Genomic DNA, 22,348 nt, shown 5'->3' on the forward strand with positions numbered 1-22,348 from the left:
CATAGTAAATGTACAGTAAACCAACTGCTCCAAAAGAACTGATATTTACTAAATGATTATCACACGCTTTGCTAAGTGCTTTATTGGGCTTATCTCATGTAACCTAACCCTCAACCTTATGCAGCAGGTACAGTTATCATTCCATTTTACAGATGTGAAAACTGATCCCAAAATAGGTTAAAGGACTTACCCAAGGTCTCAGACTTTGAAAGTGGCAGATCTCAGATGTGAAGCAGGTCCTCATGTTTAATGACTCGCTTTTACTGCTCAGCACAAAGCAGACCTCTACCAATGGGGTTGTCGGGCTGCTTCTAGTAAATGAATATGTAAGTGGGCATTTTCTTTCTTTTCTCTTTGTGCCATTGCCTGAGACACCAGTTCCCTGGCCCAAGATTTGCCTACCGATTTCCTTAGCTTCCTCAGAGGAGGCTAAGAGGATGTTGCAGTTTCCTCTACCCCCAGAAATGCACCATATTGCAGCCTTCCCTGGGTAGGACAAAGGCCAGCCCTGGCCAGCGCGGTCCCTGGCTGAGTTCCCTGGCCAAGAACAGTGCAGAGAGAGATCCTTTCACAACTGAGGCTTGCCAGCAGAGCACTCCTGCTGAGCCAGGGCCTCTTGCCAAGCAACTTTCCCTACCACTCTGATATGCAGATGTGTTCAAGAATTCTTCACATCTGCACAGGGAGCATCCAAAAGCTGTGACTTGGCTGGAAAGAAGGAAAATGTGAGTGTCAGCTCAAGGAATGGCTGCTCCAAGGGGCCAGGCAGGGGAGGACAGCAGATCACAGCTGGGAACAGTCAGTACAGAGCAGATGGAGGATGGAGAAGCAGCACTATGCACCCCAACGCCTGCCTCTTACAGGAAGGCTCGCATGATCTCCGAGCTGTGGATACCACTGGCTCAGCCGGTGATCCTCCAACAACTGCCTCCATCTTGTGAGAGTTATACTGTGCTTAATCTGCATCGCCTTAAACCCGTAAATCAGGAAGGAAAAACATGGCAGCAAAGGCAGTGGTCAGAGCCCTGAAATAGGACTCCGATACCTTTCCGCAAATACATTTATGCAGCCAATATATATGAGGCACCTACGCTGTGCCAGGCCCAGGGACAGAGATGGATCAGACACTGTCGGGACCCTCGAGAAGCTGCCACCGTCTAAGGGGCCGACTGGCAAGGAGCTGGACAATATGAAGGAAAACACAGAAGGCTTCCTGGGGATGCAGGTTGGTTAAGGTAAAGAGGGCATGTCCGGGAAGGCTTCCTAGAGGAGGTGACATCTGAGTGAATCTTGAAGACACATGACGATTGGCCAAGTGAGGAGCTTATTCTGTACTAACACCAGCCGGGCACTGTTGAGTATGAGAGGGTAGATGCTCACTCACAATCACTCATACTTACACACCCATGTGCTCTCATGCATGCGTGTGCACACACACACACACGTGTGCACACATACCTTCTGAGGCGGGTGCACTGCTGGTTGGGAACAGTTTGTAGGCCAACACTCTCTGTTCCTCCCGTTATAATCCAAAGGTCTTCCTTCCCCAGTGTTGCTTTCTGTTTCCTGAAAAGCCTTGGCAACCTTCCTGAGAATCAACTACTCTGCCCCTGTTACTTTAAAAGCTTCATTTTCTCATACTGAATGGCATAGGAAGCTGGAGAAAAAGGAATTCACCAGGGCATCTTGAGTTCACCTTTGTTCTTGGTGTCCCCCAGGCTGATCCCTACCGAGCCCTGTGCTGACACAAAGCAAGAGCTGACTCCTGGTTGGAGGGAGTGGGGATTCAGCTCAGGGAAAAGGCTGCCTTGGTGGAAGGGAAAGGGTCATTGCCTTCAATCCCTGCAGGAATATCTGAGAGCAGGAGAACAGAATGCAGAACCAAGGTCAATGTAGGAACACTAGTAGAAGTAGGGAGACTGCTCAGCGTGAGAGGCTATTTCCCCAAGTTAAAGCCTCCCGCCAGTGGGATTAGCTACTTTGAGTAGTGGGCTTTCTGTCTCCACTGGAGTGTGAGGGGACCAGACCACAGCTTAGTGGATGGGGAAGACGTTGTAGCAGAGCCTCCAACACCAGATGAGAGGTCACATCTTTTTGTCCTGTTCTACCATCTTCACACGGGAACTGACTTAGCACAGAAGGTATGTTCAGGCCTCTAAGAGTGCAGGGATTTGCATTTCCAAGATTATGAAGAGAGACATGTAGTAAGTATGTGTCTAGGCGTCCAAGATGTGAAAGATGTGATTATTTGCAGAACCTAATCTCATACCTCCCATCCTTGTTGAAATGAATATTGCAAAAATATTCTCATTCGTAGTTGGAATGGTATGTTTCTAAGCAATCATTATTCTGAATACTCATTCCAGCCAGGAGACGACCTGAATATTGAATAGAATAAAAATGTATATATTAGATTACTTATTCAAATGCCTTTCTGGCAGTTTGGATAGAATTAAACAACAGTCCAATCTGGCTGTTGTTTTATGCATGGGATGTCAAAGCTAAACAGCCCCTGGAGAATATTCTCTCTCAGTCTTTCTCTGCACAGAGCCTCACCATCCTGTCTTGTTCACAGATGGGGAAATAGGCTGAGAGAGGGGGGCATACAGCATGGGAATGGGAGACCTGGGACCAAGAGCTACCATTCAGTGGCCAGGCATGGTAGTATTGTCCCCACTGGACAAAGGCGGCAACTGAGGCTCAGTGTGGTTAATCGACTTGTGCAGAGTCACTGCTAGTCAGTGGCACAGCTGCGTCATCCCAGGTCACTGTCCTTTTGCATTACCTCACTGGGCCCCTAATATAGCCAGAGAGAGCATGGTTCCTCCCTTCATGCGACCTGCAGACTCTCTGCCAGGTGCTTCAGTTATGAAATCTTGTGAAGTGATGATATTATCCCTGGTCTATAAATTGAGGAAATTACAATGAGTATATAGAACCACACTTTAGGTCCCCCAAACAAGGAACTCTGCCACACCACTATTCTACCCTGCATGCCCTAAGAGCACCACACGGCACCAAGCAATGACATATTGTTCGGCAGTTACAATCACAAAAAGCAATAACCCAAATTTGCCTTTTGAAATGAACCCAAGTAATCCTTTTGAAGGAAAATGTTCACTGAGAAGCTTGCTTAAATGTCATCTCTAAGAAGACTTCTTCAAGCTCTCCCAAGGCCCTTTTCACACAGTACTGTCATTGTATATGGCATATTCTCTCTGCTAAATCAGTACTTTAGGGCCAAGAACCAGCTCTGATTGGTTTTTTGCATTTCCAGCTTGGGTCTTGGTGCCTTGCAGGTGTCTGGAAGGTTTGCTGCACAAATGGATGGATATTTGGGTAGAATCACTGCAGGGAAGGACCTCAAGAGGGAAGGACTCTTCTCCCTCCCCAACCAACCTAGAGCTCGTTAATCTGGAGAACAAAGAGGACCCCGCACATCCTAAAACCTAACATGGTCCTTCCAACCCCACTGACAGTAAAGTAACAAAACCGAGAACAAAACCTCAGAGCTTCCTGGGGTTCTGCCAGGGTTGGGGAAGATGCTTCTGACATGCATGTTTCCACTCAGACTTGAATCTCAGTTCATCTCACCAACCAATTCTGAAATCACAGCGTCAGCATTTTCTCCAGTATCATCCTCACTACCCTGTCCTTCCAGGCCCCTAGAGCCCCAACCCCTCCGGGAAGTTCCTCAGTCAGGTAGCCCACCGTGATGTCTCCATCCCAGCTCCTCTTTCTCCCCTGTACACTCTTCCGTTCCTGCTTATCTGGTGCTGCCTCTTGCTGTCAGTTCCTGGATGGTCCGCGTGGAGAGAGGCAGTGCGGGCCGATGCACAGAGCACAGGCTCTGGTCTCAGATGACTTGGGTATAAATCCCAGCTGGAGCAGTGAATAGCTGTAGGACTTTGGGACATTCACTTAACACTCTGAGGCAGCAATTTCCTCTCAGGATTGTAGGGAGGTATGCAGGGACCCTGATCATGGAGGGCCTTGTCTGCAAAGCTAGGGAGCTCAGACCTTATTCTACAGACAAGGGGGCACTACTACAGAGTTTCTCATCTGAAAATCACATGATCAAATCTGTCTTTTCAAGAGAATACTCTGGCAAAGGCACAGAGAATAGACTGAAGAAGAGGCAGCAGAGGAGAAAAACCAGGCAGGAGACCTTGCAGGGATGGGCAGGGGGTGGCAGTGGGGGAGGTAGGGGTGGGGCAGGGGGGAGTGTGGAGTCGCGGGTGTTAATGGCCTGAACAAAGGAGGTAATAAGAAATAGTAAGAAGAGCTAATGTTTATGAGCTCCTCCTCTGGGCCAGGAATAATGCTAGCACTTATAGGGATTATTTCCTTGACTCTTGTTAATAACCCAAGATTTTTCATCCGCACTTTACAGATGAGGAAACTGAGACATTGAGAGGTTAAATAAATCACCCAGGATGACATAGTAAATAAGAAAACTGGGGTTCAAGTCCAGACAGTCTCACTCCAGAGCCTAAGTGCTTAATCATCCAACTAGTTCATGACTGAAGCAGAGATAGGAGAAAAACCATTTAGAAGGTGAAACTGGCAGGACTTTTTGACAGATTGGCTGAAGTGAGTAAGGAAGATGGTAGAGCATAGGGTGACTCTCAGGTTTCTTCCCAAGGTCCACAGCCCCTAAGAGGCAAAGTCAGGATTTTAACCCAATTTTATCTAACTCCAAAGCAGTTTCTCTTTTCACAGCCTTAGAAAATTTCACCTGAGAGGATGGTGTTCTCAGGACAGAAGGGATAATGTAGAGATTGGTACTTTCCCCAGAGTTGCACAATTCCTTTATTTAAGCCATTAAACCATAACTAGCTTTCCTTAGGTTGTTGAGGGTGTGTGTTTCTTTACAGAAGGATTTAATATCAATTACACAGAAAAATTGACTAGAAAATGCTTTTGATAGCTTTGTTTCCTGGGTACCAAACCAAATGCAAGGGAGGATTCCAAGTACCTTTGGAAACCGAAGTAGAGGGAAGGCAGAACATCCACTGTAGCCAGAGGGAGATTAGTGGGAGCTTGAGCTTGACACTCATTCATCCCTTTACCATGCCTTCCCCAAGGCGCTTCTCTATGCCAGGCTGGACCCTGGAGGATGGTGATAGATTCAGCTCCTGCCTGGACATCTCATAACCAAGGTGTGAAATATATAAGTAGGCAGGCCTTCAAAGGGCTAAAGGAGGGGTTGTTTTAAAGGAGAAGGAGTGTGCCTCCAAACAAGAGAAGCTACTCTATCTGGGTCTTGTCTTGGCATTGGGCAGAAGCCAGGCCGTGTAGCCTTGGGCACGTTACTTAACTTGACTGAGCTTCCTTGTTATCCTTGTAACCGTGGTGCAGTCAGTCCTACTTTGATCTACTCTTTCCTCTCATGTAATCAAGGACCTGGAATGCTGGGTTGGGATTGAGGGTCTAGAGCCTTGGCTGTCTCCTGGGGTGGAAAAGGTTAGGTATACAAGCTGCAGAACTTGATCCTGAGGGTGAGAGCCAGTGTCTGAGGTGGAAGTGAGGCGGAAAGACAGACAAAGAGTTTGACCCTGGATCTCACCCAAGGGGCCAAGCAGAGAGGCAAGTCCAGGTGGGAGGCATGAAGTGGACATGAGTCCAGAGGCCATAGGTTGGAATGGAGGGTTGGGCCAGGGAAAGGGCCAAGAGACAGTCTCTGGGTATTACTGGAGCTCCTACAGGATACTCGCAGTCACCACTCTGGGTGCAGTGGGCTTTGTTAAGCCTGCTGAGTGGTCCCGGTGCTATTAGGAGAATGAAGTGGCAACTACGTGTGAAGCACCTAGCGCCTAGCACACAGTTAATTCTCAGTGAGTGTTAATCATGGAATTGCTTTTCTTTTCCATCAAAATTCACCAAGAGCTTCCATTGTGCCAGGTCCTGTGGTGGGCACTGAGAGGAGGGGAATGATAAAGATGCAGCTCCTGTCCTTCAGAAACCCAGAACGCTGGAGATGCAGACTCATAAATAAGACGTACCTGTCAAAGGTTCTAAATGACATGATGGAGGAGGCCTAGTGATGGGACAGGGCGAGGGGGCAGCGACCCAGCCTAAGAGTTCTGGGAAGGCTCCCTGGAAGAGATAGTGGCTAAGGCGGATCTCAAAGGTTAAGAAAGAGGTAAGCAAGCAAAGATTGGTGAGCAATGCATTCTGGAAAGAGGCACAACTTCAACATAAGCATAAGACAGCATGGAGTAAAGTGGAATGCGAGGAGAGGCAAGAGATAAGGCAGGGCTCTGCTGAACCTGGAGACAAGGAACCTGGACTCCATCCTGAAGGTGATGGGAAGCTACTGAAGGGTTTTAGGCAGGAGAGAAACCTGGCCAGCTTTATGCTTTAAATAGATCACTCTGGCTGGTGGAGAAGAGTATATCAGAGCGGGCCAGCTAGAGGCCTGGAGGCCAGAAGACATCTTTAGTTTGATGTTTCTGAGTCAAAAGTCAGTTATGCTTTGGTAACAATTAATTGGGGAAGATTCAGAAGTGGGAATAAGGGCTTTTGCATCTAAAGCTAGATATGAAATGTTAACATTTGTACTCCTATATACAATGAGCTGAATTCCCATTCTCTGTGCTATGAAAGGTGATGTAAGGGGGCATAATGCCTTCCAGCTTTAACTCTTTAAGACTCGGTAATCCTATTTCTCTTCTTAGGATATGAAATGGATGTTTATGTCATTAACCCCCCTGGCAGGACACATGCTTTGGGTTCTGCCTTCCTTGTGTCAGAGTATGTTGCCTGAAGGCACCTTACCTGTTCTTATGAAAGATGCTATATTTATCACATGGTTGGATAGTGTCAGGATCTATGCCAAGATCAGGGCTCATCATGTGAGTAATATCAGCACCTAGTCAGTCTGTGCTCGAGATTGCTGCTCTGTCTATGGTTATGGAGCTGAGAAAATTGTCCAGTTGAGGTCTTTGACATCAGGCCTTTCGGCTCATTAGCACAGTGTCTTAGCTCTACTTAGCTGCCCTGCCAAACTGTGCCAAAGGATTCTGGGCACATGTACTCAAGGACTCATCTGGTCCTGGCTGTGCCCAGCTCTGTATATCTGGAAGCTGTAAGAAAAATGGATACTCCAGATCCCCACAACCTCTAGTGCTTTCCTCCAAGATGGCACTAATTCACATATCAGAATCTCCTGTTTCAAGACTGGGAGCTCCTTAAGGGCAGGAGCTCACCTGACTCACCAGTTTTTGTGAACTCATTATTCCTGTCCGTTTTGATTAAGGAATTTCCATGTTGCAGGTACTGTGCTAAGAGTTAGAGATACACAAGTGGACAAGAATCTTGGGTCTTCATGAAGAGATGGGTTTGGAATATCTGAGATGCCATTTAGAGCTCAAAGTCCGATGTCTAGTAAGCAGCCGTCTGCATGTGTGACAGGAGCTCAGGGGAGGAATCTGTCTGCTCTGAGTGTGTGAAGAGGACCAGAACTGTAGGGCAAAATTCTGAGAGATACTGACATCTAAAATGTGGGTCAAAGAAGAGGAGCCTGCCATGGAGACTGAGGGTTACATAAGAGGAGGCAGGAAGAAAATCAAGACAACTGAAGCCAAGGGGAGCAAAACACTTCTGGAAGAAGACAAGGTCAACAGTGTGAATGCTGCTGAGACCAAATGTAGGAATCCAGTGATGTTGAATCCAGTAGGTCACTGGTAACCTTGGAGAGCAGGTTCAATACAGGTGTAGGTCAGCCTGCAGTGGGGCTGAGGAGTGAATGGGAGGTGAGTAAATGCTGATAATACGTGTGGACTGCACTTGTTTTCAACAAGTTGTGCTTGTGAAGAGGAGGTGAGAAGGAAGAAATGAAAGGTGAGGAAAGGATGAGCAAGGGTCTTGAGGTGGTCCAGGTCGTGTTCTGAGGCTGGGAAAGACTTGAGCATGTGCAAGCACAGATAGGAAGGGGCCCTCCAAGAGGGAGAGGTTGGAGATCCAGCACAGAGCACAGCACTTGCTCTGTGAACACTGAGTGTTTTCTGAAACAAATGAGCAGGGGAAGGATTTCTGTGGGTACAGTCTTTGGGTTCTGTCGCACCCCACTAACTATTCTAAAAATGTTGTTGTGCTTCCTCTTTCTGGAACAGCTGGGCCATTATGAACTACACAAAAACCACCTTTTCAAACTCCCTAGAGGATGTTCGATTTCAGATCTGAGCCAAGGTGCTTCCTCTCCAAGGACCCATGTGGCTGGATTCGCCCCTCCCACGGCAGCACCTAACACTGACTCCCAGCAGGAGGGCAGAGCCCCAAGGCAGCAGCAAACAGAAAAGTTTCCACCGCAGCATCTTGCCCACCCACTTGGGGAATTAGCGTGGGGCAGAAGGCATATTCTTTGACTGAGGACTTCACGTCTACTTTGAAAAGGCAATAGGGCTGACTGGATAACCCAGACAGCTTGAAAGAGTATGCTTAGAGACAATAATCTCATTATGACTAATTCAGGCACCCCTTCAATGTTAGTCATCTCCCCTACAAGCTGCCACTAGCTTGGGTAAGGTGCTGAACTTTCTTATTTATACAATGGGGAGCAGTTCATGGGGTTATCATGAAGAGGAAAATGAGCGAACATAAATAAAAGAGCCATGCATGTATTAGATTCTTAATAAATCCACATGTCCTTGCCTTTCTTGCCAGGAGCCAAAATTTCCTTCCCCCCGGTAAGGGCCCAGTCTTGAGTCTAAGGGCCAAAGGGGCTGGACTTAGAAAGAAGAGCATCTTGGGAAGCACCTGACGTGGCTGCACCTCAGGATGATACCATCTGTCCCTTGGGCAGGTTTTTGTTCTTTTGTTTTGGGGATCCTGCTGTAAGAGACTTTTGGATTTAATATGTGAAATGAAAATCCAGATGAAATGATAAATTGGGGGGGGGTTGTGAGAGAAATGTCCTTCATGTTATAAGAAGGATCCTTTGCTTTATCACAAAGTTTCTTTAAATATGTGCTCCCCCGTTGCAGTTAAGAACTTGTCTGCAGATCATCAATTATCTGGCAGAGAGGCTTGGCTGGAAGGAATACGGCTGGGAGACACAGCTGGAGAGTTGGGAGCTTGTGCCAAGTGAGATCCCATCAGAACCAGAGGCAGTAAAGCTCAGAAATGACTGTGTAAATCTGGAACAAGAGGGAAGTCAATTTCCACGGGTTGAGTACGCGGGCACGCTGAGACCTCTAGCCAGGCTGGATGGGTGGGTAAGTGGACCATTTACCAAATCAGGGAAGGTAGGAGGGGGAGCAGGTAGGAGGAGGCATGAATGGGAGTCGAAAGAAGGGTCTCGTTCAGTTTGGAACATTTTGAATAAGAGGTGTCTGTGGGATATCAAAGTGGAGAAGAAAGTCTAGAAGGCAGATAAACGGCACTGCGCTCCAAGCAGTGCTTAAATATTTGTAGTTTCCTGAAAGTTCCAAAACTAGCTCACACTTCTCTGCTTGCGCACACACTGGGCTCTCTAGCCCAGATGGTGTCTCCCCTCCCTACCCTCTCATACCTGCAGAGCTTCCAGCCATCCTTCAGGTGTCAACTCCAACTACAGGGAATAGTCAGGCAGCCACAGGCTGTCCATTTCCTTGGACGATCTACCTCCACTTAGACGCTGGGCCTCCCTTAGCATCGGGCCTCACAAGAAGCCTTCCTTCCTGGCTTAACCAAGATTACATAATTGAATAAAATTCACAGGCTCAGCACAGGGAACTCAATAAATGTTATTCCACTTCTTCTGTTGCAATTATTGAATTGACCCCTTTGTATGTCTCCTCAGTTTTATTAGTTTTCTAAGGCTGCCAAAACAGAGTACCACAAACTGGGTGGCTTAAAACAACAGAAATGTATTCTCTCCCTGTTCTGGAGGCTAGAAGTCCAAAATAAAGGTGTCAGCAGAGCCGTGCTCACTCTCAGGCTCTGTTTCTGCTTCTTCCTAGTTCCTGGTGGTGGCCGTCATCCTTTGGCCTTCCTTAGCTTACAGCTGCATCACTCCAATCTCTGCTCTGTAGTCACATGGCATTATCCCTATGTGTCGCTTTCTTCACATATCACTTTTCCTTTCTTAGAAGGATATCAGTCATATTGGATTGGGCCTGCCTTAATGACCTCGTTTTAACTTGATTCCACAGACACCCTATTTCTAAATAAAGTCACGTTCACATATATGAGGGGTTAGGACTTTGACATAGCTTTTGGCGGGGGACACAATTCAACCCATAACACTGAGGAAAAAATTATTTCCTGCAGAGTAAGGCCCATGTCTTATTTGTCTCTGTCACAACACTTAGCACAGCATCTGGCTCAAAGAAAGTGGTCCAGGAAATATTTTTTGAGTTTTGGCTATACACCTGTGCTTTCTAAATCAGATTGTTTAATGCTTTGTTTACACCGGTGTCCACTGTGTGCAAAGATCTGGGCTGGATGCTTTCTGTATGCTCTCTTGTTTAATTGTATCTATCAAGTACCCTGGGAGGTAAATCTCCCTACACCACAGATAAGGAAACAAAACTTCAGAGAAGTCAAGTGACTTGCTCAGATCTGCACAGCTAATGGGCTGTGAAGCAGGGATTTGAGCTCAGGTTTATCTGATTTCAAAGCTCAGATCACTCTACTACATTCTGCCGCCTTTTCTTTCCTCTTTGTTTCAGTCAAGCCTCTTTGGGAGTCCAGACTGCATCAGCTATGCTTAGGGCAACCCCCCCAAAATGGGTTGGGTTCATGCTTTGGCCAGAGTGTTAGAGAGTCCCATTTAAGGGGGTGGGGGAGTACAGAGAGGGCAGGTGGAAGTGACAGCGGACATCCCCTCCCCAACTAGGAGAGGCTTCTTCTTGATGCTAATCCTTGAAAATGATGAATTATGTATGGTTCTCTAGGAGTAGGTAAGCTAATACCATAGGCATGGATGAGATCACCTTTTTCTGAAGACTTTCCCCTGTAATCAAGAGAGAGCATGGCAATATAGGACAGAGGAAAGGCCCACCAGAAGCTGGGTTCCAGGACTAATTTAGTCAAAGAAAAACTTTTTGACTTTGGGTAAATCATTGTCCTTCTGTCTTCAGTTTAATCATTTCTATAATGGGAGGTTTGGGCTATAAGTTCTCTGAAGTCACTATTCTTGGTTTCCTGCTTCTATAGATTCTGTTTCCGTCTTATAACGCTATTTTAAGGTGTTTATTACTCTGCCAAGAAAAAAAAAAAAAGAACCTTCAGGATGAAATTTTTTTATGCCAAGGAAAAGATTTTTTTCTTTTCCCTTTCTTTGCATGCAGAGCTCTTCTTTGCTTCCCCCATGTCTACCTTTTCATTCTGGTAACCCTCACAGGTTTTCTCAGTGGCAACAAGCACCATCTGGCATGGCCCTTCCTTTTCATAATACTAAAGATAAGGATTTGCTCAAAAAATTAAAACCACGTTGACAGTGCTTATCTGGCTCCTATGTTGGTAAATCTGTTTTGTGCTCTTGCTGTGACCTGTCCAAACAGAGAGATGGAAGAAAAAACGGTGCATATGTCCAACTTGTTTAGCTTGGGGCAGTTTTGCAGCCCCCTTGCCAAGTGTAAGCAGGGTAATTTCATTTCCTACGCTGCTTTCAGCCTCTTGAAAGTGTGCAGGCCCTAAGTGAACATTTCCTGGAAGACGCTTTCTTCCTTGGACATTGAACATCTCAAGGGGAAAAATGTACCTAGTTGTTTGTGCAATTGAGATCTGCCTCCACTTGGGGCGGGGCAAGAGTCAGAGAGATAGAGTTTTGATCATTTCATCTTTAAAATCACAGCAGCGGAGATGGGTTGGCTTGGGAAAAAGAATGTTTCTCTTGCCAAGGGTCCATGTCCCAGCTGCCTCCTACACCGATGAGTCTGGATGCCTGAGGACCACAGAGTCCTTCCCCTAATGACTTGGAGTTACTAATAACTGTTCGCATGTTCCAACAGCAAATTTAAATTTATAGCCTTAATGTATATGTCCCCCCTACACCGCTGCCTTTCATGAGTTTTCTTTGCATCTTGTCCCCTAAGGAAGTAGGGGACAGGGTTTGGATTTTTCATTCAAGTACCCCTTACTCTACCGAAATCACAGTTGGTGCTATCAGATGTATCAGCTAGCAGGAAGAAGAGCACGGCCTCCCAGATTCTACATGGAATTGGTAAGGGAATTAACACACCTACCAAATGACAAGTAGTATGCCAGGGGCCACAGGAAGCAACAGAGCAGAGTGGGAACTTCATACTAGGTTTGAATCCAGGGTGTAACTTGAGCCCTCACTTTCCCTCTCTGACCCTCAGCTGATGCATCTGTAAGGTTATTATGAGCACTGCATGTGAAGCACCTAGCATTACCAGGGACAGAGCAGGAAGCTCAATAAATTTCAGTCCTTTTCTTTGCCTCTTCCTCTCTTTTACATGTATTATCTCGTTTGCTTTTCTCAACAATCCTAAAAGTTTAGTTTCCCATTTTATAGATAAGAAAACAGTCTGTCTGGTTCTCTGCTGTTTCCCAAGTATTAAGAAAAGCTTCTGGCATATAATGAACCCTCAACAAATAGTCATTAGCAGATGAATGAATGAATGAATGAGAGAGGCAGTCTTACAGGAGTTAAGAATCTTGCCCAGAATTTCACAGCTAGTATTCCAGATGAGTTAGGACATAAGGCAGGACATCACAGAAAAATTCATATAAGGAGACAAAAAAAGAACCCAGAAATGGAAACAGAAAAGCATAATATAATTCATCCTTTTTTTATGATTGAGAACACTGTGTTTCACAATTTCAAAGGCATGTTTTAAATGTACAAAAGCTGAACATAATTTTAAAAGCAGACAATAAAACCCCAAACTCAGCTAAGTCCTAAAACTTTATAAGATAAAAGTACCGATCTTATTAAGGTCCCAGCTTTCTTAAACATGGCATACTGCCCCAGCGTTGGCCAGGAAGAGGATGGTGGGTGGCATCTCTGCAGTAATACTGCCCAGTCTTTGGGAAGAGTGGGGGGGATGATACTTCATCCCCAAATAGCTGGCTTCTGGCGATCCATCCTGTCGTTACCCTGTGACCTCCTAAGAGGAAAAGGTAATAGAGACTCTCTCGGAAGATGAGAATGAAAAAGACAACTGGTTTTCATGGAACCTACTGTGTGTGAGGCACTGAGCCTGCCAGGCACTTTACACGCTTAGTCTGTTAGACCCCATGACAGCCTTATAAGACTCTATTTGACAGCTGAAAAACCTGACAGAGATTTGCCCACAGTGATGGAGCAATAATTGAACCCAAATCTGGGTCTAAAGCCTGTGCACATTTCATTTTTCCTATGGCCTCATACCCCCTTCTGTGCTGGGCTGCCTGTCCACCATGGGTCCCGAAGCCAGAAGCAGAGCTCAGTGACTGGAGACCCTCTGACGGCCCAGCGAAGTGGCAGGATGCATTAGCAGGGTGGGGGGCGGGGCCTGTCCAGTGACTTACTCTGCCTACCAGTTGAGTTAAACTCTCTGGCCACTTCATCCAGAGTCTCACATACCCTTGTGTGTCTTGCTCCTGTCTATCCTGTATTTTAGGGGGAAAAAATGCCTCACCTTTATCTCTTTTTCCTCTATTCTAGCCATTTATTTTCCATGATAATAAAGGTGCGCCTGATAGTAAAGGAGGGGAGGTGGGGTTTTGATACCCTGCACATCAATTCACCCACCACCAGCACTAAAGTAATATATGAAAAAAACTATCGACAACAGCAACAAAAAAATGTGTGGCATGTTGTATACGTGAGTCATTTTCCATTATAATAGAAAAACTTAGAGGTCAAGAACTTTTTTTTTTGGTTGGCATAATAGGTGGCCCTATTGTGGTACTAAATAAGGAAACCGATTTTGAGTAAATAAAAGAAAGCCGTCCTTATACTGTAGATTGAATCTAGTACACTCCCATCCACCACAACATAGGATGAAAATATTAATGAACTCCAGGATGCTTTTGGAGATAGTGCCTGTCAGGGTCTCACCTGGACCAATCAAAGTGGTCTGGACATCCCTAGAAAACCAGCATATGACCTTCTGAGGATGGATGACCCGTCATCTCCCCATTCTAGCTAGAAAGGCACAAATCACCCTCAGTGGGGCAAGAGTCAGACTCAGAGGGAGCCAGAACTGGGGTAGAAGTCCGTAGTTGGGCCTCTAGAGTCAGGTAGTCTGAGTCTGAATCCTGGCTCCAGCATTTACTCCTGTGTGTCCTTGGGCAAGTTACCTAATATCCCTATGCCTTGGTTTCTTCAACTCTAAAGTGAGGCTGATACTAATAGTACCTGCCACCCAGGATTGCTTTGAGGATTAAATGAGAAATGTATGTAAAGCCTTCCACAAAACATTCCACAAAAGTTCATGCCTATTATTCCTATTCTTGTTCTTATTCCTCCAAGTGATAGCAGGGTAAGAATGCGGTGGGAGTGACACTTCTCACAGAGATTTCTCACACTGGAGCTCTCTGATCCTCTTTTATTCTGGCTCAGAAGAGGCTCCTTCCACACCATGCAGTAACAGGTAATCCCCAGTTTGTCCCTGGCCATCAACAGAGGGTGTAAGAATATAGAAATCTGCTTGAGCAGTTAGAAACCTCAGAGTTCTTGAAAAATTCAGCGTCTCTGGAGTAAGTAACCATGGTTTCAGAAACCCCAGATAATGTAGTCATAGTAGTCATATCATCAGTATTCTCAGAATCATTAGCTACTCAATTTAGGGATGTTTGGAACCCTAAGATAGATATTGGACTTTCCCCCTAAGATCTAGTTCTCAGATTTCTAGTCAGGATTCAAGCCTCTAAGAAAGGGAAGTGGGGATTAAACTCCACAATCAATTCAGCTCCTTGTTGCCCAGGAAACTCTGAGGCAAGGCCCATATCAAAACAGCCCTTGAAACCAGGCTTTGGATCAAGAAACTGAGGTTCAGGTCTTTTCCACATGACTATAAACAACTCCTATCTCCTCTATAAGTCTTAGTTTCCTCATCAGAAAAATGGTGATATAAAATCTCATAGGTGTTCTGAAAATATTAAAGGAGATGTGTCTAAAGCAGCCAGTATAGATCCTATCACAGAAATCAGTAATTGTTAGTTACATTTTCATTCCTTTCTTCTGGTTTTGTACTGAATTTATGGTATGGTTAGGATATGTTCTTAAGAAAATCAGTTATTCATGGTTTGCTGTGTGCTTCTGAGAAGACTTAATTCCCTGAATGAATGTTCCGTTGTGTGCCTCTGACCCAGAATGGCAGCCCAGAGTTATCAAACAAAAGCCTAAGAGTGGATGGAAATGTGGGGTTCACTCTGGCCCTCTGTGGGCCTCTGAAGGGCAGACATTCTGAGCCACGGGTGCTTGAGACGAGCAGAGATCGTAACCAGAGAACTAGCATGGGGTCTTTGAAGGAAAGTTGCCCTGTTACCTCCCAAATAATGTTGGAATCATCAGAAGACTAGAATGAGTCAGTGTTCCCCCTGAGTAGGGGGTTAGAGTCTATGACATCCAGCCAACAGCAGGGTAAAAAGAAAGTCTAGCCTTGTAGGATGAGGCAAAATCACCATCTTGTGTCCTGGGAAGCCCAGGGACTGTGTCAGTGAGGTTCCTGATGCTATTACATTATTGTTGGTTCCAGTGTATATCAACTATATATGATTGTCCACGTGACTATTTTTCTGTAATTATTTGCAATTTTTTCTCTCCTTGTATTTAGAAAAACATTTTGAAAATGTCAACCTGTCTAGTCGCTCTAAGGGAAAACTACAAAAGGGGTTTTATTGTTTTTTGGGGCCAGACTGTGGGAGCTAGACATGGTGGGAGCCCAGAAACAGAGAAACACTCACAAGAGAAAGGTAAGACTCAGAGGAACAGAACAAGGCCCTTGGGACACCTCTCCCTCCTCACCTTTGGGGGCTTCCCTCTTCTCCAGGGTCTATGTTTCAGACATGCATTCATTCAGCAAGTGTTTGTTTAGGGTCTGCCTTGTGCCAGGCTAGGTGCTAGGATACAGTGGTGAAGAGGAAATATAGGGTCTCTTCTCTAGTGGAGCTTTCAATCTAGTGGCAGAGACAGACAATAATAGAATAAATATATGTTATATACTATGATAAGTTCCATGAAGAAAAATATAAGAAGCTGTGGAAATAGGTAGCAGGTTCCTGAGCTAGTCTATGCAGGGGGATGGGAATAACGAGCCAGGCAGGCCCTTCCTAGGGAAGTGACATTTCAGCTGAAAAGTAACAGAATGAGTTAATTTAATAAGGGAAACCAGAGGCAGCTTCTAAAACTAATAGTCCCCTAATTGAAATTCATAGTTGAGGCAAGTTGCATCCTTCCCAGCCAGGCCAATTTTTTTTTTTAAGTTTTTTATTTTTTTTTTTGTTTTTAAAGTTATTTATTATTTATTTATTTATTTATTTATTTATTTATTTATTTTTGGCTGTGTTGGGTCTTCCTTGCTGCGCGGGGGCTTTCTCTAATTGCGGCGAGTGAGGGCTACTCTTCGTTGCGGTGCGCGGGCTTATCATTGCAGTGGCTTCTCTTGTTGTGGAGCACGGGCTGTAGGTGTGCGGGCTTCAGTAGTTGTGGCACATGGGCTCAGTAGCTGTGGCTCATGGGCTACAGAGCATAGGCTCAGTCGTTGTGGCGCACGGGCTTAGTTGCTCCGCGGCATGTGGGATCTTCCTGGAGCAGGGCTCGAACCCATGTCCCCTGCGTTGGCAGGCGGATTCTTAACCACTGCGCCACCAGGGAAGTCCCAGGTAGGCCAATTTTTTGGTTTCTTTTTCAAAACCAATTCAAATGCTCTTCCCTTGTGACAGCATTTCTTCTTTCTATTCTATTCATAAACTTCTTTTGGTCTTTAGCCATGGGGAATTCTTTTGCTTTGTGTTGCTTATGTGGAGTACACACACCTAGACTAAAATTCTGGATTCAGATCATCCGTGTAACCAGCTCCTGAGTGTGACCCACATGAGATCAAAATATAGCAGAGCTCTGATTGATTGAACTTGACCATTGTGTTGACTGCTTGATCAGGCGTTCACAAGGCTTCAGATTGCTGTAAATGCGTCTGCATGTTACATTTTATATAATACATACAAGTTTTTATTTCTTCTAAGAAAATACTCAAAAAGTCAATTTGAAAGAATGAATGGCTCCAAACACATTATCTTGGAAGTGTTTGCTGCAGGTTTGGGCAAGGCCTATAGCCTCAGAGGCGTTTGAACACGTGAGATCTGGGAACTCCTTTGGTGACTATCACCTGTGCCCACAGGCTGTGGTTTAAAGGGGATGGCACTGGGATGGAAGCATTGTGGAGTGCTTGTTGGATAATTATCAGCATAGTTTAGCTCATTATATTCAATTTGACTCGGTAAACATTTATTAGGCATCTTTCAGCATGGAGATAAGAGCTCTAGTAATAATAATGATAATGATAATGATAATAGTAATAGGAACTATCATATACTGAGAACTCACTATATGTCAGGCACTGTACCAAGCATTTTACATGGATTATTAAAATGTTAATTCTCATAACAACCCTATGAAGCTCTATTAATATTTCCATGAAAAAAGTGAGGCTTGGAGAGATTAAGAAACTTGTCCATGGCCACACTTAGTAAGGATAAGCCTTACTTATTAGGCCAGGATTTGTATATAAGACCTAAGACTACAATATACTGTCTTCACTTCACACTGGTATGTCATTTTTCAAACAAAGAAATTATTGTGCCCAAGAGAGGTTACATAGACATTTCAGAGCCCTGTATATTTACCCTGAAAATAATATCTAGGATTTGTTGAGCAATGCTTTTTTTAAATTTTTTAAATTTATTTTAGTTTTAGTTGCGTTGGGTCTTCGTTGCTGCACGCAGCCTTTCTCTAGTTGTTTCAAGCAGGGGCTACTCTTCGTTGCCGTGGGCAGGATTCTCATTGCGGTGGCTTCTCTTGTTGCGGAGCATGGGCTCTAGGTACACAGGCTTCAGTAGTTGTGGCACATGGGCTTAGTTGCTCAGTAGTTGTGGCTCACAGGCTCTAGAGTGCAGGCTCAATAGTTGTGGCACACGGGCTTAGTTGCTGTGCGGCATGTGGGATCTTTCTGGACTAGGACTCAAACCCATGTGCCCTGCATTGGCAGGCGATACCAGGGAAGCCCCGGTTGAGCAATTCTTATGCGACTGCCATGTTACCTTAAGATCTTCCAACTCAGAGGTGCTCAGCTGGTCTGATGTTAGAATAATCTGGGAATTAAAAAAAAATCATTTCCCAGGTCCCATCCCCAGACGAATTGAATCAGGATCTTGGGGGATAGGACCTGGGAGTGGGATATTTTTTAAGTTCCCCAGGTGGTTCTGATACACAGAGAGGGTAAAAACTCCTGCCCCAGATCTCATAATACATTCAGAAGATACATATCATTAGCCTCATTTTATGTGTAAGCAAGCTGAGTCTCAGGGAGGCAAAGTGTCTTGCCCAAAGTTACAGCAAAAATGTGGCAAAGTCAGGATTTAATCCTTGGCCTGCTTCCAAAGCCCATATTCCTTTGGCCCTCCAGGTGGTCACCTACATGACAAGTTGGCATTCCCCCTAACTTCAGGCAGTGTTCACTGGGCTTTGAGGTTGTACTCAATGAGCAACTCCTCTCTTCCTTCCCCCTGTCTCCTTCCCTCTCCTCCCCTGCCTAAAACCCCACCACCAGAGTCAACCAGATTTCATTATCAGGAGTTCACACAGATATACTGGGTTGATGCCACTGCCTTTGGGTGATAGCAGCTCAGGGTAATGCCCAGGATGGGCCTCGCAACAGTCCCAGATCCTCCTGGCCATGTATCAACGTTCCTTCCTTGAATCAGCCTGAGAAGACAATAGCCCTGAGCTCATAGCACAGCAAGTTGCTTTTCTGGGCAGAATAAAAAAAAAAAAAAAAAAAAAAAAAAAAAATTTAAAAAGCAAATACTTAAAAAGTCAAATTAAATATCACAGGGAAAAAAGGCAAAATCATGAAAAAATGTGGTCAATCATTAGCAGAGAGGTTGAAAAGACACGCTCCAGTTGCTTTAAAAACTCACAGAAACCAGGTCTCTTTAAAATAGTTTTACAAAGTACACTGAGAATTCCATGCAGTAATATGAAACATAAGTCCCCCTGCTGCCCCTGATCATGCTTCAGCTGGCTAAGCTGAAGGAGCTTGACATTAACCCAAGGCTCTGCAAAACTCAACAGGAAAGTGCAATGCAGACACAGTCACAAACCTGCCCCATATGTGTACATTTTCTGCTCCATTAAAATGACTTGGACAAGAGGCAAAGTACATCTGGCTGGTAGAAAGAGGGAGTTAGGGGAGGGGCAGGGGGAGGACAGTCAACCTCATCACAGGCCTCCCACTCCCCAGTCTTGCTTCCCCCCAATCCTTACCCCACACTGCTTCTAGTCTAAAATGTCTAAAATGCAAATATGACCACAGGCCTTCCAGGATTCCCCAGAGCCAAACTGCTTTGCTAATTTTCTTAACTCTGTCATGGGGTTTATAATACCCACTTCAAGGGTTCAGTGTGAAATTAATTGAAATCATATATATTTGTTACCTGGCATGCTTGGTTTGTAAGTAAACTTCGGAGGAAAAGTAGATATCACAATGATCATCACTGAAACCAGGTCATATGAGGAGAGACAGGTGAAGGAAGTGACGATGTCTGGGCAGAAGACAAACAAGATCCTAATGAGATAGCATCCCCAGTTCTTCCATATCTGATGGGCTGGCATGAGACTCTTGGTGGTGAACCTAGTATGACAGCTACAAGGTGACAGCTTCTTCCTCAGTGTAAGTATGAAAGACCTTTCTAACAGTCAGTAGTGTCCCAAAGATAAGGCGTGCTGGTAAACTTCCTAACATTAGAATTATATAAGAAGCATCTGGATGACCACTTGGCAGGGATATTGAAGAGGGGATTCAACTGTGATTTGGTTGAATTTGACATTTTTTAGCCACCTCTTTAAGTATGAAATCTGTACTTTTGAACTGTCTTTGTGTGCCAATCAATGAATCATCCATCAACAGCTTTAGTTTCTGGTATGTGTAAAGCCTGGGGCAACAGTCTCTGGATCAAAGAGGTACTCTGACTCCAGTTTTCACTAGGACAGACGAGGCACACTTAGTAGGTTCTCTAGAAGCTGTGTTAAAAGACTATGTGATACACATAGAAAGCAGAAACTCTGGGTGTCTTTCTGTTGCCCTTAGGCTGCTGAAGTGTGTCTCTTTGAGTATCTTGTCCATACCATTGCTTCTCTAGAATCCATTCTGTGCACCTACATGCAAAGTGAATTGAGTCCGTGTTTACTCTGTTGGCATCCACGTCATTATTTGTTCTTTCCTTCTTTCTGGGTTCTTGGAAAATGGAACTGCCCCCTCATGAGAACGATTTACACTGACTTGGGTGGGGAATTTGTTTGAACCTGCGGGTGCAGTGATACTTAATATGTTCATGGATGTGTCTGTCTCACAAGAAGTAGAATCAGTGATCTGTACTTCGATCACCAGGAATGGGAAAGACAGAGTTGGGATTCAGCCCCAACTCTGAAAAGAAGGGACAAATGTTCAGAAAAACCACGCAAGAGGTTTGTTATTCATGCTGTGTCTTTCTTTAATGCATTTGTTTTATAAGCATTTTCTCCCCAGCCCTGTGCTAGGATCCTGGGATGCTGAGGTTACACGGCTTTTTTGTCCCCCCTCAAAGAGCTCATTCTAATGAGGGAGGATAAAAGGTGCTGGGACAAAATAGTAGAAAGAAACTGCCTGTGCTTGAGGAGAGAGGCTGGTTGGGGAAGCTTCACAGAGGAGGTGACATCTGAGCTGGCCTTCAGGGGAGGCTGAGGTCACTGTGCACTCCAGGAAGAAGAACTTCCCAGGATGAGGGCAGAACCAAGCACAAAGGCTTGAGACCTGATAAAACATGCTGTCTTGGGAAATGTCAAATAGTGTAATGTTTCTGGAGTGTACTGTGTGCAGGAAGGTGGTAGAGATGAGACTGGTAATGTATTTTGAGGTCGCTCTCATTTAGATGGGCTAGGAGGTTGGCCACGGTGCTACCTGAAATTATTTCGCAAACATAGTTTGGAGCTTCATGGTATTTCATTAAATATGGCCAGCTCTGCACGACTCATCTTGTGAATTTTCAGAAGTCTTGCTACACATTACTTCCCCTTGACCACCATAGGAATGTATTCTTAAAATAAAAACTCATGTAAGATCAGTCCAAAGAAATCATAATCATGAAGATAAACCTGCTGGAACAAATCAGAGTGGCTCCTCTTTTTTCCACAAGTATGTGGGGCAACAAAGGTTCAACATCTGCATCAGGAGAACATGTGGTCATAACTGGCTGTCACTGCATATATGCCAGAGGCTAAGTTTAAGGGAACTAGATCTGACCTGTACATTTGGATCTGAGAGCTGCATGTTGATGGCCTTCACCTGTATAATGTACTCCCCAAATCACAGTGAAATAATCTGGAGGTTTTTGGTTTATCTACTTAATCATTAGTGTAGCTGATCTGAAATGTGAGCCCAGCGCTTTTTTAAAAAAATAATGTGTAATGCTTTCTGATTATAAAGTAATCCCTGCTTATTGTGGAAAATAGTTATATAAACACACAAAGGAAAATAAAATCGCCCACCACTACTAAGAAACAACATTTTGGCACATTTATTTTGTCTTTTTCTTACAGGTTGAGTTCATTAAAATGAAATTTTTTTTAAATATAACATTTAATTCAGTCTGCCACCTCAATTCAGCATTCCTCTACGAGAATAGTTTTCTCACTATAACATAATTACTTACTTATACTTTTTTAATACTTTCAGACCCGATTGTAAGGGTTTCCAGGACAGAGAAGGTGTGTTATTCATACAGTAACCTAATTTTGGCCCAGGAATCCAAAATTGAGACTTAAGTTCTGGTACACTGTCTTACACCGCAAGGGATCCAGGTGTTTGTGTTGTCTGTTCACCTCTCTACCACCAGCCCTTAGCCCAGAATCCGGCATGTAGCGCATACCCAGTGAATATTGGTCGCTTGAATAAAAGTATGGGTGTGACTGAATGGCTGGGTGAATGTGGATTTTTATTTATTATTATTTTTCACCCCCACTTCACTGAGCCCCTATCAGGTGCCAGGAATAGAAGTAGTCATATCTGATACAAAGCCCACCCTCTCAGAGGCGTCAGTGCGGGGATGCTGACCCCCTCTAATGTAGGATGGGGCTCCTATGACACAGAGCACAGTCAGAACTCCTCGAGGGGCTCCAGAAATGCCCAGCTAGCCCTGGGTTTGCCTTCTTCCG

General features: G+C 44.9%; 1 protein-coding gene across 1 annotated transcript in view; it reads left to right on the forward strand.

The window, feature by feature from the left end:
* The window catches only part of AGBL4 (AGBL carboxypeptidase 4), a 1,388,494-nt gene that overhangs the window by 1,103,068 nt on the left and 263,078 nt on the right, over nucleotides 1–22,348 (forward strand). The window lies entirely within an intron of this gene.

Source organism: Balaenoptera physalus (assembly GCF_965194825.1).
Source record: "Balaenoptera physalus genome assembly, chromosome: 1".
NCBI lineage: Eukaryota > Metazoa > Chordata > Mammalia > Artiodactyla > Balaenopteridae > Balaenoptera > Balaenoptera physalus.